Raw genomic sequence first — 11,578 nt, 5'->3', positions numbered from 1 at the left:
CCATACAAGTGCAAGAGGCCTCCAGGACACCAAACAGACCAGATCAAAATAGAACTACTCCATGACATATCATCATTAAAACAACAAGTTCAGAAACTAAGGAAAGAATATTGAAGGCTGTAAGAGAGAAAAAACAAGTAACATACAAAGGTAAACCCATCAAAATCACAGCAGACTTCTCAACAGAAACATTAAAAGCAAGAAGAGCGTGGGGTGAGATCTTCCGGGCACTGAATGAAAATAACTTCAACCCCAGGATACTCTACCCAGCAAAGCTATCATTCAAAATAGATGGAGCAATAAAAGTCTTCCATGATAAGCAGAAACTAAAACAATATGTGACCACAAAGCCACCATTACAAAAGATTCTGCAAGGGATCCTGCACACAGAAAGTGACACCCAACTTAACCATGAAAAGGCAGGCAGCACCAAACCACAGGAAAAGAAAAAGCAAGACAGTAGAGAGTAACATCAAGTTAGGTACACACAATCAAACATTCAAACAACAAAGACAACTGAATGGCAGGAATCACCACATACCTATCAGTACTAACGCTTAATGTTAATGGACTCAATTCACCCATCAAAAGACACCGTTTGACAAAATGGATTAAAAAAGAAGATCCAACAATTTGTTGCTTACAGGAGACTCATCTCACCGACAGAAATAAGCATATGCTTAGGATGAAAGGCTGGAAGAAGATTTACCAAGCCAATGGCCCCCGAAAACAAGCAGGAGTAGCAATACTTATCTCTGACAAAGTAGACTTCAAACCTACATTGATCAAACGAGATAAAGAAGGACATTCCATACTAATAAAAGGGGAAATAGACCAAAAGGAAATAATAATCATCAATCTGTATGCACCCAATGTCAACGCACCCAATTTCATCAAACATACCCTGAAAGACCTAAAAGCATATATAAATGCCAACACAGTGGTTGTGGGAGACTTTAACACCACATTATCATCAATAGATAGGTCATCCAAACAAAAACTCAATAAAGAAATCCAAGATCTAAAATATGCAATAGATCAAGTGGACCTAGTAGATGTCTACAGAACATTTCATCCAACCTCTACACAATATACATTCTTCTCAGCAGCCCATGGAACCTTCTCCAAAATAGATCATATCCTAGGGCACAAAGCAAGCCTCAGCAAATACAAGAAAATAGAAATAATACTGTCCCTACTATCTGACCACAATGCAGTAAAAGTAGAACTCAACAACAAAAGTAAAGACAAAAAACATGCAAACAGCTGGAAACTAAATAACTCATTACTTAATGAAGAGTGGATCATCGATGCAATAAAAGAGGAAATTAAAAAGTTCCTGGAAGTCAATGAAAATGAAAACACAACCTACCGGAACCTATGGGACACAGCTAAGGCAGTCTTGAGAGGAAAGTTTATAGCCATGAGTGCATATATTAAAAAGATTAAAAGATCCCAAATCAATGACTTAATGATACATCTCAAACTCCTAGAAAAACAAGAACAAGCAAATCCCAAAACAAATAGAAGGAGAGAAATAATAAAAATAAGAGCTGAAATCAATGAAATAGAAACCAAAAAAACCATACAAAGAATTAATGAAACAAAAAGTTGGTTCTTTGAAAAAATAAACAAGATCGATAGACCCCTGGCAAACCTGACTAAAATGAGGAGAGAAAAAACCCAAATTAGTAGAATCAGGAATGCAAAAGGGGAGATAACAACAAACACCATGGAAGTCCAGGAAATCATCAGAGACTACTTTGAGAACCTATATTCAAATAAATTTGAAAATCTAAAAGAAATGGACAGATTTCTAGATACATATGATCATCCAAAACTGAACCAAGAGGAAATTAATCACCTGAATAGACCTATAACAAAAATGAAATTGAAGCAGCAATCAAGAGTCTCCCCAAAAAGAAAATTCCAGGACCTGATGGATTCTCTGCTGAATTCTATCAGACCTTTAGAGAAGAACTGATACCAACCCTCCTTAAACTGTTCCATGAAATAGAAAGGGAGGAAAACTGCTAAACACATTTTATGAAGCCAGTATTACACTTATCCCAAAACCAGGCAAAGACACCTCCAAAAAGGAGAACTATAGGCCAATCTCCTTAATGAACATTGATGCAAAAATCCTCAACAAAATAATGGCAAACCGAATTCAACAACACATCAAAAAGATTATTCACCATGACCAAGTAGGCTTCATCCCAGGGATGCAGGTGTGGTTCAACATGTGAAAATCAATAAATGTAATAAACCACATTAACAGAAGCAAAGACAAAAACCACTTGATCATCTCAATAGATGCAGAAAAAGCCTTTGATAAGATCCAACATCATTTCATGATAAAAGCTCTAAGAAAAGTAGGAATAGAAGGAAAGTTCCTCAACATTATAAAAGCTATATATGACAAACCTACAGCCAGCATTATACTTAACGGAGAAAAATTAAAACCATTCCCTCTAAAATCAGGAACCAGACAAGGATGCCCACTATCTCCACTCCTATTCAACATAGTACTGGAATTCCTAGCCAGAGCAATTAGGCAAGAGGAAGGAATAAAAGGAATACAAATAGTAAAGAAACTGTCAAAATATCCCTATTTGTAGATGACATGATCCTATACCTTAAAGACTCCAAAAACTCTACTCAGAAGCTTCTAGACATCATCAATAGCTATAGCAAGGTAGTAGGATATAAAATCAACATAGAAAAATCATTAGCATTTCTATACACTAACAATGAGCAAACGGAAAAAGAATGTATGAAAACAATTCCATTTACAATAGCCTCAAAAAAAATCAAATACCTAGGTGTAAACCTAACAAAAGATGTGAAAGACCTCTACAAGGAAAACTATACACTTCTGAAGAAAGAGATTGAGGAAGACTATAGAAAGTGGAGAGATCTCCCATGCTCATGGATTGGTAGAATCAACATAGTAAAAATGTCGATACTCCCCAAAGTAATCTACATGTTTAATGCAATTCCCATCAAAATTCTAATGACATTCATGAAAGAGATTGAAAAATCTACTGTTAAATTTATATGGAAACACAAGAGGCCACGAATATCCAAGGCAATACTCAGTCAAAAGAACAATGCAGAAGGTATCACAATACCTGACTTCAAACTATATTGCAAAGCAATAACAATAAAAACAGCATGGTACTGGCACAAAAACAGACATGAAGACCAGTGGAACAGAATAGAGGATCTAGATATGAAGCCACACAACTATAAGCAACTTGTCTTTGACAAAGGTGCTAAAAATATACGACAGAGAAATAGCAGCCTCTTCAACAAAAACTGCTGGGAAAACTGGTTAGCAGTCTGCAAAAAACTGAAACCAGATCCATGTACATCACCCTATACCAAGATTAACTCGAAATGGATCAAGGATCTTAATATCAGACCCAACCTCTTAAGTTGATACAAGAAAGAGTAGGAAATACTCTGGAGTTAGTAGGTATAGGTAAGAACTTTCTCAATGAAACCCCAGCAGCACAGCAACTAAGAGATAGCATAGATAAATGGGACCTCATAAAACTAAAAAGCTTCTGTTCATCAAAAGAAATGGTCTCTAAACTGGAGAGAACACCCACAGAGTGGGAGAAAATATTTGCCAATTATTCATCAGACAAAGGACTGATAACCAGAATATACAGGGAACTTAAAAAACTAAATTCTCCCAAAACTAATGAACCAATAAAGAAATGGGCATGTGAACTAAACAGAACTTTCTCAAAAGAAGAAATTCAAATGGCCAGAAAACACATGAAAAAATGCTCACCATCTCTAGCAATAAAGGAAATGCAAATTAAAACCACGCTAAGATTCCACCTCACCCCTGTTAGAATAGCCATCATCAGCAACACCAGCAACAACAGGTGTTGGCGAGGATGTGGGGAAAAAGGAACCCTCTTACACTGTTGGTGGGAATGTAGACTAGTACAACCACTCTGGAAAACAATTTGGAGGCTACTTAAAAAGCTGGACATCGATCTACCATTTGATCCAGCACTACCACTCTTGGGGATATACCCAAAAGACTGTTACTCCAGAGGCACCTGCACATCCATGTTTATTGCGGCACTATTCACAATAGCCAAGTTATGGAAACAGCCAAGATGCCCCAGCACTGACGAATGGATTAAGAAAATGTGGTGTCTATACACAATGGAATTTTATGCAGCCATGAAGAAGAACGAAATGTTATCATTCGCTGGTAAATGGATGGAATTGGAGAACATCGTTCTGAGTGAGGTTAGCCTGGCTCAAAAAAACCAAAAATCGTTTGTTCTCCCTCATATGTGGACATTAGATCAAGGGCAAACACAACAAGGGGATTGGTCTATGAGCACATGATAAAAGCGAGAGCACACAAGGGAGGGGTGAGAATAGGTAAGACACCTAAAAAACTAGCTAGCATTTGTTGCCCTTAATGCAGAGAAACTAAAGCAGATACCTTAAAGCAACTGAGGCCAATAGGAAAAGGGGAACAGGTACTAGAGAAAAGGTTAGATCAAAAAGAATTAACCTAGAAGGTAACACCCACGCATAGGAAATCAATGTGAGTCAATGCCCTGTATAGCTATCCTTATCTCAACCAGCAAAAACCCTTGTTCCTTCCTATTATTGCTTATACTCTTTCTACAACAAAATTAGAAATAAGGGCAAAATAGTTTCTGCTGGGTTTTGGGGGGGGAGAGGGAGAGGGTGGAGTGGGTGGTAAGGGAGGGGGTGGGGGCAGGGGGGAGAAATGACCCAAGCCTTGTATGCATATATGAATAATAAAAGAAAAAAGAAAAATAAAGAGCACTTGGTTTAAAGCTCACCTACAATGGGAATTGGGGATCCCAGGTGGAGAGAAAGTGAGTATCTGAAATCCATTTATCCTAGAACCATTTAACCTCAGAATGTTGGAGGACCTTCATGATATCTATGTACACAATATTAGAATTCCTAAAGATATCAGAAAATGATGACTCACATTTCGCAGTAGCACATCGGAAGACAGAAAATTATCTTTGTCGTGTGTCAACCCACATTTATTCCAAGCTTGTTTAATAGAAGGATTTTGAGATTAAGGCTGTACCTCTGCCCTTTGAAGTAGCATAAAATAAGTCCAATCCTGACTGGTGCTATACAAGGTATAAATTACTTTTGTATAAATCTTCAATTTTCTTAGAAATTTATAACTTATAACCTATCATAAAGTATAGCTCCCTACCAGAATTAAGCACAATTCACCTGATGAGTTTATTTTTATACAAATCACTTTTTCTTATTTTAGATACCTTAGTACTTTTAATGGGTCATTTGCAATAATTGTATGTTTTTCTCTGCATTGTATTGTTTGAACATGAAAATGTATGCCAGTGTTTTAAAGTTTGAATACTAAGAAAACTTAGCTTATTTCTTCTTGCCTTTTCAGAGTGAGGATTCTCTTTAAAAGCCTTGATGGAACTCATTATGGGACTGGTAGCATAACAGCTGTGTACTGCAGGACCTGCCCAATCCTGATGTGTATGCCATTGTCCAGGCACCTCCTGTCCATTGCTAGGTTGAAGTATCCAATGAGCAAGACTTCTGGACACTCACAGAAACCTTTTCAACATGTCACTATTAAATTTATTTTAACGTCAGTCCACATTCACAGGAGAATAGTATTTTTCTGAATCATTATTATCAAAAAGTATTCATTATTATTTTCTATAAATTTAATAATTTCTTATATGCTGTCATCTAAGTTATTGACATAATGCTTTTTTCAAGAGAAAACACAATGTAAATTCCTATGGAATAATAAATCAAGATTTATCAATCTATGACATGACTTAGATGTCCCCTGTATTCTCATAACTGAGATATTGTTCTGTTTTCAGGTACAAAACATAACCGTATCATGTGCACAACCTGACTACAGCAGATTTAACAAAGACTATCAATATAACCCAAGACTGTCCCATTCTTTTACTTTATTAATTAGCAAAAATCAAATAAACAGAAATATATATGTACACTTTAGCAACCATATAACTTGATCATCACTAATTTCTTTTTAAATAATCCATTACTTATTCTTCTCCAAAGAAAATATTGCCATTTGCAATAACATGAGTGAACCTGCAGGACATTGTGCAAAATAAAATAAACAATGCACAAAAGAACAAATTCTGCATGATGCCACTTATATAAGGCATGTGTAACAGTGAAACTCAGAGTTCACTTATGGGTTGACTGTTATAATATACAATAAAGACAATACAATCCAGTGCAATCCACTAACAATACAATAATGATGACCAGGGAGTACAAGGTATGGGAAATGGAGTAGTTGTTCAGTGGATAGTGCCTGTAATAAGTAATGTGACAATTGTGCACTTACAGCTTTAGGTAGATCTGATATTTAGTATACTTACCACAGAAAAAACAAAACCAAAGCAAACCATAGCCACAAAGAGATACTCAGAAGGTGATAAATCCATCCAATGCCTTTATTGTGGTGATGGTTTCATGAGTGTCAAATTATGCACATTAAATGTGTGTGGTTCATTGTGTATCAGTTCTTACTGAATAAAACAGTGAAGAAACCAACAAATCTTTTTTTCCTTAAACCATTTTAAAATTTTCTTACGACTCATTCCTCTCTAAGTCAAAACAGACAAAGGGAAGCTAAGACAACTAATGCTGGGTAAGTTATTTGAGAATTCAACAAGTTCAAAGGCATGCACACACACAAAAGTGGTGACAGCAGAGGAGATCAGGAAGCAGAGGAACTAAGAGCATTGCCAGAGCCAGACTTCAGAGGAAGCTGGATGCACAGAATGGGTCAGAGTCCCACACCTGCTGTCAAAGCTACAATGGTTAGGCAAGAGACCAAAAAAAAAAAAAAAATAGAAGAAACAATTTAAATTACGTGTGCTTTGTGTCTGTAATTCCTTAATAGTTAGTACTAAGAAAGGCCTATGTTTTTCTTGTTTATGTATTATAGAGAAAACAACTTGTGATAGAAAAAGCTTATGAGTCAATGCAGCATATTCTCTTGTTCTTGGAGAGAGAAATGTCATATCACATCGTTTGTTAAAAACAACAATGGGTATATTTGACGTGCATGCAGAGGCATTCACCAGGCATAACCTAAATGGGAAAGCCTTCCAGGAGAGCAGCCATGTTGTAGGTTGCGATGGAATATTGTGTGATTCCCAGGTGTCATTATTTTCATATGGTTTAAATTTTTATAAGACATACATTGCAATGCAATTGCTGTTCTATAATTCAGTGTTTAAGTACATTTGTGGAGTTGTACTCCCATCCCCATGTTCTATTTTAGCAGATAGTCATTATGACCCCAGCTAAAATCCCATACCCATTAGCAGTCACATCCATGTACTTTCCATTCCACATGCCTGGAAGACATTAACCTGCTCTCTGTCTCTGAATTTTCTTGTTCAGACATTTCATTTAAGTGGGATCATATAACATGTGTTCTTCATGTCTGGTTTCTTTCACTTAGAATGTTTCAGGTCCATTCAAGATGTGGCATTCTCAGTACTTTGTTTCTTTTATGATACTAAGTTATATGGATATACTACACCTTGCTTGTCCATTCATGATTGGATGGACCTGTGAATGGTTTCCATACTTTGGTTTTTGTAAGTAATGCTGCTTTAACCACTCATATACAACCTGTGTACATGTGTGTTGTCAATTCTTTGAGCATGTACTCAGCAGTGAAATTGAGAGGTCATATGGTAACTACACATTTTATATTTCAAAGGTTGCCAAACTGTTTTCTGAATAGTCTGTACAACTTTACATTTTCACTAGTAGTGCATGAAGTTTCCAATTCCTTCATGCCCTTACTGATGCTTTTTACATTCTTCCTGATGGATGTGAACTGTTATTTCATTGTGGTTTAGATTTAAATATTTTTAGTAACTAAAGAGTATAAACATAGTTTCAAGTGCTCAGTGTTCATTTCTGTATATCAAGTAGAAAATGCTTATTCTAATCCTCCTACCATTTTAAGTAGATTATTTGTTATTTTATTCTTAATCTATAAGAGTTCTTAACATATATTGTGCAAGTTTTTCCTTATTACTTAAAAATATTTGTCTTGTCCTGTATGTTTTCTTCAATTTCAGGATAATGACCTTTAAGGCACAAATTTAAGTTTTTTTTTCATTAAGTCCAATTTCCTATTTTTTTTTCTATGAGGGCCTCTAGTTTGGGCATCTTATTTATGATCAATTTAACATCATTTGCAAGGTCAGAATGATTTGGTTTTGTGAATTTTATAATATTGTTAAAGCTTTAGCATTTACATTTAGTTCAGTGCCTCATTTTTAACTTATTTTTGTGTTTGGTGTGAGAAACAGTTACAAATTAACTCTTATATGTGTTACCTACATAATTTTTATAGCATCATTTTTTGAAAATATGATATTTTTCCACTGAAATAACATGAAACCCTCTTAGCAATTTAATTCTTCACATAAATAAGCTCTATTTTCTGGATTGCCAATTTCATTCTACTGACCTATCTGTCTATCCTTATGACAATACCACACTATCTTGATTACTGTGTCATTGTTGTCAGGTTTCATGTTAAAAAATGTGAGGCTTCCAACTTTATTCTTTTCTTTCAATTTTGTTCTGATTATTCTGTGTCCCTTATATTTTTGTACATATTTTATGATCAATATTGGCAGTAACAAAGCTGGGACTGGAATTTTGATAGGAATTGAAGGAAATAATGTCATTTTCACAATATTGAGTCATTCGTTTCATGAACATGAGATGTTTTTCTATTTATGTAGGTTTTTAATTCCTTTCAATAATATTTTTTAATTTTACACATAGCACATTTCTTTACATAACTTATTGCAAAATATTTTATTATTTTTCACTATACTTAAGTGGATTTTATGATTGTAACCTTTCCTTGTTGATCTGATCTTGTGTTCCATTACCTTACTGAGAATAATTAGTTGTACTATTTCTTTGCAATAGCTTCACTAGAATCTATGTACAAGAATACAGTATTTAATAGTAGAGATACTTTTAATGCTTGCTTTCGAAATTGGATGTCTTTTTATTTTCATTTTCCTTTCTGATTGCCCTAATTAGAATCTCAAGTATAATGTTGAATGAACAGAACATCTTGTTTTGTCCATTAACTTATCAGGAAAAACTTTCACCATGAAGTGTGGTATTAGTTGTGGGGTTTTTGTTGATGAAGCTGATATTTTAACATAAAAAAGTACTTTCTCAGTAAAGAATTTAAGAGGATTACAAATGTAGCATGAAAATTTATTTGCACACCCCATCAAAATTATTACCTCTTTTTCTGGGTGATCAGGGTCAGGTTACTAGTAACCATTTTCACAATGTAAAGCACAATTAGGAATGTTTTTATCTTATATTTAATTCATTTGTCTCATACATTTGGAATCCCAAGGGCTATGAGTGCTAACATACATAGGGATATGTCAGGAAACTGCAGATACCTTGCTGAAAAGCCTTGAATTCTGTTTCAAATTTTAATGTTTTGTGGGACAATAAATACCTTCCTCCATTTCTTTTTTTCTTTTCTACATAGAATTCCCCAAAGAAAATGGCAGAAGAAAATTATTCCACAGTGACTGAGTTTATCCTTGCTGGACTCTCAGAGAAAGAAGTGCTCCAATTGCCCTTCTTCTTCTTCCTAGGAATCTATGTGCTCACAGTGGTGGAGAACCTGGGCATGGTGACCTTGATCCTACTTAGTTCCCACATGCACACCCCCATGTACTTTTTCCTTACCAGTCTGTCCTTCATTGACCTCTGCCATTCCAACAAAAATGCTGGTTAGCTTTGTGAAGAAAAAGAACATAATTTCCTACCCTGAATGCATGACTCAACTCTACTTCTCCCTTGTTTTTGCATATCAGAATGTCACATGTTGGCTGCAATGGCCTATGACCTTTTTGTTGCTATCTGTAACCCCTTGTTTTACAATGTCACCATGTCCTATCAAGTCTGTTCATGGATGGTAGTTGGGGTGTATAGCATGGATTTGGTTGGTGCCACAGCTCATACATTTTGCATGCTGAGAGTGATTTTCTGTAAGCTTGCCACCATAAACCACCACTTCTGTGATCTTTTTCCATTACTGGAGCTCTCCTGTTTCAGTACTTTTATCAATGAGATATTAGTTCTGTGCCTAAGTGCTTTTAATATACTTGTCCCAGCCCTGACCATCCTTGCCTCTTACATCTTCATCATTTCCAGCATCCTGTGCATCAGCTCCACTGAGGGCAGGTTCAAAGCCTTCAGCACCTGCAGCTCCCACATCTCTGCTGCTTCTGTCTTCTTTGGCTCTGCTGCATTCATGTACCTACAGCCATCCTCAGTCAGCTCCATGGACCAAGGGAAAGTGTCCTCTGTGTTTTACACCATTGTTGTGCCCATGCTGAATCCCTTGATCTACAGCCTGAGGAATAAGGATGTCAAAGTTGCCCTAAATAAGTTCTTGGAAAAAAAGAAGTTTTGTATGAAAAGAAGTACTTTTCCTTAACAAAATTTATTTTCTGGAGATTTGGTAAAGAATCAGTCCAGAGGTAGCAACGTATGTCCACAAGTCATAAAATTACTGTTAGTACTTGACTATTTGAAAGAAAGAAGCCAATGTTAAGACTGGATTCATGGGATTGGACACATGGAAGAGAGCACCTCTCTAGGATACTCCAAACTTCAACCACTCAGAGTAAGCTGTATCACCTCTAAACATTTTTTAAAATTTATCAAAGCATTCTTATGGTTGCTTATACTTTACATGTATGGAACATGGCTCTGTTTTGTCAAGATTTATTTATCTTTTGAAGGGAATAAATAATTTTTTTCAGTATTCTTTGATAGTCTCAATATTTTGTGCACTTGGCCTTTTTAACAAAGTGTGTTATCAAACATTTCTAACAGTGTGGTTTCTAAAATAATTAATTTTAACAAATTTGTAGTACACTAAACACATTTCTTATTCTTATCAGGGAATATGGGAATGTATGATGGGTGATAAGATAGATTCTATGCACAAGGAGATGGCACTGTATTGGAAATGACTGACAATCTTGAACAAGATGTCATACATTGTATCTTTTTACATATGTTTATATAATATGTCATATATATAATTTATATGTAAATATACATATACATATTTACATATGTAAATATACATATACATATACATATCAATAGTCCTTGATCCAGTTTTGGGATTCTGTCAGAACCCATATTCAAATGATGAATCGACCTTCATTCTCTTTACTCTAAAGAGATAATGTTTTTTCTTCCAGCCTACATTTTAGAATCTCAGATTCAGAATTGACAGTCTCTTACTCTTGCATTCATGTGGATTATTAATTTATCTGGAAAACTTAAAATTGGAAAATCAAGTTACGTGTGCTTCCTACTCAAAAGCTCATGGTCTATGCCGGAAAAATAATTTATTTTTTTGAGGGATCTAAGAGGAGAGTTCCAAGCAATCAATTTCCTTTTTCTATTCACCCAGTCAAGCTCC

The 11,578-nt window shown here is 35.4% G+C and overlaps 1 pseudogene; it reads left to right on the top strand.

Annotated features, from left to right (window-relative positions):
• The first annotated feature begins 9,634 nt into the window (after nucleotides 1-9,634).
• On the top strand, nucleotides 9,635-10,576 carry LOC109678749 (olfactory receptor 8G50-like; annotated as a pseudogene).
• Nucleotides 10,577-11,578: the final 1,002 nt, after the last annotated feature.

This window comes from Castor canadensis, chromosome 2 (assembly GCF_047511655.1).
Source record: "Castor canadensis chromosome 2, mCasCan1.hap1v2, whole genome shotgun sequence".
Taxonomy (NCBI): Eukaryota; Metazoa; Chordata; class Mammalia; order Rodentia; family Castoridae; genus Castor; species Castor canadensis.
This window is presented reverse-complemented; position numbering and strand designations above follow the sequence as displayed.